Below are 6,265 nucleotides of genomic sequence, written 5' to 3' on the forward strand. Positions count from 1 at the left end.
TTTAACCATAGTAGTTCACAAATTCCTTGAGCCATTGCTCTGAACTCTACTTCAGCACTTGATCTTGCCACCACATTCTGTTTTTTACTCCTCCAAGTAACAAGATTACCACCTAAGAAAGTGCAGTAGCCTGAGGTGGATCTTCTATCAGTTACTGAACTTGCATAATCAGCATCTATATATGCTTCTAGAACTAACCCCGAATTTCTTTTGAATAAGATACCGCTCCCAGGATTGGCCTTCAAATAGTGCAATATACGGTAGACAGCCTGTAGGTGTATTTCTTTAGGACTATGCATAAATTGACTTACCACATTCACAGCATATGCTATATCAGGTCTAGTATGTGAGAGATAAATGAGTCTTCCAACTAATTTTTGGTACATCTCTCTATTTACAGCAGCATCTTCATTAGCTTCTCCAATTTTATGATTAGGATCTATAGGGGTATTTACAGGTTTACATGCAAGCTTCTTAGTTTTCTTAAGAAGATCCATCACATATTTTTGTTGTGAGATGAAAATATCATGCCGTGAATGAGCTACTTCAATTCCTAGGAAGTATTTCAATCTCCCTAGCTTTTTTATCTCAAATTCTCTAGCCAAACGCTGTTTTAGAGATTCTCTCTCTTTTTCATCATTTTCAGTTACAATTATATCATCAACATACACTAATAGAACTGTGACTCTCCCTGAATCAGAGTGCTTGGTAAACAATGTGTGATCTCCTTGACTCTGTTTATATTCCATTGCTAGCATCACTTTGGCAAATCTCCCAAACTAAGCTCTAGGAGACTGTTTAAGGTCATATAAAGCTTTTTTCAGCCTGCATACTTTGTTTGCTTCTAGATGACCTTCAAATCCCGGTGGAACCTTCATATATATTTCTTCTTCCAAATCACCATGTAGAAAAGCATTTTTTACATCAAATTGTTGAAGCTACCAATTGTAATTTGCAGTCAATGATAACAAAATCCTAACTGTATTCATTCATCTTGGCAACTGGAGCAAAGGTTTCCTGGTAATCCACTCCATAGGTTTGAGTGTAACCCTTAGCCACTAACCTGGCTTTATACCTTTCAACAGTAACATTTGCCTTGTATTTTGCAGTGAAACCCATTTACACCCCACTGGATTTTTCTTTAGGCAACTCTATCAGTTCCTATGTCTGATTTTTCTCTAAGGCCTCCATTTCTATTTTCATGGCTTGCCTCCATTTCTCACTGGATAATGCCTCGGATAATGTAGTGGGAATAGAAATAGTGTTTAGGCTCACAAGAAAATTTTTGTGGGATGATGAGAATTTTTCAAATGACATAAAATTAGAGATTGGGTATAGTGGATGCTTGGTACATTCTCTGGTTCCTTTTCTAATGGCAATAGGTAGATCATAATCACTAGTTATAGTTTTAGGAGATTCATGCTCATTTTGAGAAACAGAATAAAAAACTGTAGTTACCTCTTTTCCAAAGTTAGGATCAAGTTCTTGGACTGGCACTAGTTCAGGATCTGAAACTTTCCTTCTTGAGTACACCTGTAATTCCTTCATAGAATCAAAAACAATATTATCCTTTGTCACATCTTTCGTATTTGGAATGGGTTCAGACTCAAATTCAGTGTTTGACTCGGGCTCAGCAGAAACAGGTTTCGACTCAGGAGAATTAATGGGTGTAAATGTTGAAGAAAGGGGCAAATCAAGCAAAAAGAAGTCTTTATCCTTATCTTTCATGAATGAAGTCTCCGCGTGAAGATAAGGTTGAGTAAAAAATGATTTATTTACTTCAAAAGTGACATCTGCAGACACATAGAATTTTTTGGTAGGAGGATGATAGCACTTATATCCTTTTTGAGTTGAAGAATACCTCACAAAAATACACTTAATCGCTCTTGGATCCAACTTTTTCTTATTATAATTGTGAACATGAACAAATGATGTACAATCAAATATCTTAGGTGTGAGATTGTTTGTGGTATTGAGGTTGGGATAAAATTGTGAGAGTAGTTTCATACGAGTTTTAAATCTCAAAACCCTTGAAGATAACCTATTTATAATATATGTGGCAGTGAGAACAGCTTTCTCCCAGTAAAATTTAGGTACATTTGCTTGAAAAAGAAAGGCTCAGGTTGTGGCTAGTAAATGGCTGTTTTTCCTCTCTGTCATTCCATTCTGTTGTGGAGTATTAACACAAGATGACTCATGGATAATCGCCTTTTTGGAAATAGGTAGATAGACTCTGGTTGAAGTATTCTCTTGCATTATTAGACTTAAATCTCTTGATAAACACTCCAAATTGATTTTGGATAATGTTTTGGAAGCTTAAAAACACACTATTCACATCTAATTTGGATTTAAGTAAAAAAACTCAAGAGACCCTGGTACAATCATCTATGAGTGAAACAAACCATCTCGCACCAGAAATATTAAAAATTGTAAAGGGACCCCAAATGTCACTATGAATCAAGTAAAAGGGAGTAGAACTTCTTTTGTTATTGATTGGAAAAGACACATCTATGTTTTGCAAGTTCGCAAACATCACAGTGAAAATCTTTGACATTTAATCCTTTGAACAAAGAAGGAAACATGTTTCTTAAGGTTTCAAAAGAAGGATGTCCAAGATGAAAATGATAAAGCCAGATTTTGTCTTTATTGGAAGATTTTTCAGAAAGAAATGACAAAGGTAAACTATTCTTGATACTACTTGTGTTATTTGATGTCTCAAGGTAGTATAGTCCATCCTTCTCCTTAGCAAGTCCAATAATCTTTCCCGAACTCTGGTCATGAAATTCACAATAAGAGGGATAAAAAGTTACTTTGTAATTCATATTTCTGGTAGGTTTTTGTATAGATATCAAATTAGTAGACAATCCAGAAACATGAAGAACATTTTTGAGAACAAACGAGGGATTAACTTGAACATCTCCTAATCCGGCTACTGTGGTAAGTGAACCATCTGCAACAACAATTTTCTTATTACTAGGACACCGGTTATATGTACTAAACTTTTGTGAGAAATGTGTCATGTGGTCTGGGGCTCCTGAGTCAATGACCTAAGAACTCGTAATAGGCTTAACCGAGATATTTAATCCATGAGAACCGGAAGCTTTACTTGAACTAGAAACCTTACCCAAAGAACATACCACAATAGGCTTTTCAAGGATTTTCAATAAGTTTCTCAGCTTTTCAATCTCTTTCTTGTCGAACTCTCCTTGTTTTTGAGACATTTGTAGTACTCCAGTAATTTTTTTAGTTAACATTTCCTCAAATTGGGTGGTAGTGATATCTTTTTTTGAAAGGGTTCGGCAATGAAGGCCTAAACAGGATTCGGCAATGAAGGCCTAAAAAATTCAGCAATAAAGGCTGAAAATTTTGCTTTCCAAGAATAGCCTAAAGCTCAGATACCATGTGGAAAAACTAAGAAATAAATCAGTGTGGAAGTTGAATGTATATTGAAAACTGTTTATTGAGAATTATACAAAAATTTTAGGTTTATATACAACTAACTAGGGGTTAAACTAGGAAATTAAATCTTCCTAAAAAACTAATCCTATAATTGAGGGATTGTCTATCCTAATTTTAGGGATACAAATACTTAATTCTAGAGATACAAATATAAATATACAGATTACAAGATTACAACCAGCTGTAAATAAGTGTTTTTCCACACACACCACATTTGCTTAGGCACTTCAATCAACTGGATATTCAAACATTGAGTTACTGCCTACTGATTTCTTGTCATTTTCATATGCATACTGCTGGATTATTCATGCATGAATTTTAGTGTTGAATGGTCAACTTGTTTTAATTTAGTCCTATGTTTTCCACTTCCATTTAAACTGTGAAAGTTGTTCATGTGTGTTCATGCATAAAATTGACGTAGTCTACTTAAAGAGAGATGGTGTAGAAAGAGCCGTGTACTTAACAAAAAGATTGCAGGAATGCTTTGTGGATGAGCAGCAGCGAAAAATTGTAAAGATGGATGATAGCCTTTTTTATAATGTTCTGCTAACAGTGAGGAGCCATTTAGAGGATGTGGAACCCTAAACCTAAGTGCTTAAAACTCCAGCTTACCTTTCTCTAGATGAAGCATGACGTAATTTTAGAGAAGAGGAAAGTAATACCTTGTCTCTTCATTGGCTTAGATTAATATATGTATATATATATATATATATATTTATATAATATGTTAATTTACATCAGTATTATTTGATTCTTTAAGGTTTGCGTGATGCTGAATCCAATTTGATTCATACGATTTTCAAGTTGGCTCCAAAGATGACTTTCATTTTCAATTTGACGGTCAACCTTTGAACACAAGACTTCCAATATTAACTACATGCTAGTATTATATGTTTTTCTGCAGTAAGTTGTATCAGTATTTTTGTTTATCCATGTTATTAGGTCGTCAAAGCAAAAATATAGATCTGCATTATTAACCCTATTAAATGGTACTAATTTCTAGTTGGTTTTGAGTTTGGGTTGGTGCTATTGCTAGGGTAGTTCAAGGCTTTAATATTTCTCGTTAGTCCCAGCCTGTGGCAGAATAAGCTGAGCTCCCTGGCATCCATTACAATCGTTATCCTGATCCTAAGCATAAGGTGCATTGCATTTCATTTGATTTCAGCTCAAAATGTTGCAAAGACCAAAAGAGAAACAATCCTAAAATGAATGTCGATAGCAATTGTGTTTTACATTTAAAAAAATGCGCTACTCTTTGTTGGTTTCAAAGTTACTACCATACGTATACGTGTACACGCAGTGGGAAGCCCTTTGAGTCATTGTAATTCAACTTAAATAATAATATTAAAATCAAGTTCATTAAAAATGCTTTGATTTACCATCGAACTTGAGAAAAGTGTAATATTGATATTTATAGGTTTTAATAATTAATAATTACAACAAAAACAATAATAATAATAAATAAAATTATCTAGAACATTATATTAAAAATGAGTTAAAATATTATTCTTTGTTAATAGCTCAATTAGGGCATTAATTGACTAAGTTATATAGTAATTTCATGGGAGTTAATATCAGCTAGTTTTTAAACTAGTGTAAAATGTGTTCCTTGGAAAACAAAATATAGTTTCAAATTCTTCCCCATTTCCAAAAAAAAAAAAAAAAATTTGAAATTACTAATTAAAAATATAAAAACTATAAGAATTTCTATTTTCATATATTTGAGAATGAGATGACTTTTTTAGGTCTGAGAGAATGAGATGATTAGAATTCATATTTTTTAAAATACTAATAAAAAAAACCCTTTGAATTTTATCACTTTACTTATATAAATTAATATATTTTAAATATAAATTTAATTTAATTACTTCATACAATTACTTTTAAAATTTGTTATCTAATAAAATTGAAATTCGAATTCATATACATGCAACTCATTCCTCTTTATATTTTTCAAAACTATGAGGTCTTATGTACAATATATATATATATATATATATAAATTTTTATATTTTATTACATTTTATTATGTACCATAAATTTATAAATCCTTATATTTTTACTACATTTATTTATGATTATATATATTTATATAAAATAATCAACTCATACAATAAAAATTAAAAAAGTTTCATATATTTTTCAACCATTAATTTTAATAGATCTAAAAAATAAATAAATAAATTTTAATTCCATTAGAAAAATGTATAATTCTTTTTTTAATTTTACTTTATATAAGTTAGATCTATGATTATATATATATATATAGAGAGAGAGAGAGAGAGAGAGTTCTCCTCTTTGTTTTCTCGGTTTTTCTTATTTCTACTTAGTGTCTTACAATTATATCAAATTAAACAAAATAATCCTTCAACTCCCCCACTTTTACTCCTTGTTCTGTTCTGTTTGAGTTTCAGTTTATTCCTCAAAGGCTAAACATACGCATGCATTAATTATATATACTTTACTCGTATACATACAACATTCTTCCCAATCAAGAAAACTACATTTTTCTTCCAAACAATCTCCAAATGCGAAATTCTCACAATAAGCTTTCTCTTTTTTATCGACCACCAGCCTTCAAGAAGAACAAAATGTGTGTGTGTGTGTGTATATGTGTATATATTTATATGTATGTATGTATATTAGTATATAGTAAGTATATAAGAAGCTAGCTATGGCACGTTTTCAAAGATTTCTCTCAAACAGCTGAGCTGAGTCTCTTCCGCCAGAGGCAGTGACCGTCGAGTCTGACTTTGTGGTTTTATTAGTAGCTCTCTTTTGTCCATTTATTTGTGTGGTGGGTCTC

The sequence above is a fragment of the Durio zibethinus genome, chromosome 18 (assembly GCF_047325235.1).
Source record: "Durio zibethinus cultivar Kanyao isolate XHJ-2024 chromosome 18, ASM4732523v1, whole genome shotgun sequence".
Taxonomy (NCBI): Eukaryota; Viridiplantae; Streptophyta; class Magnoliopsida; order Malvales; family Malvaceae; genus Durio; species Durio zibethinus.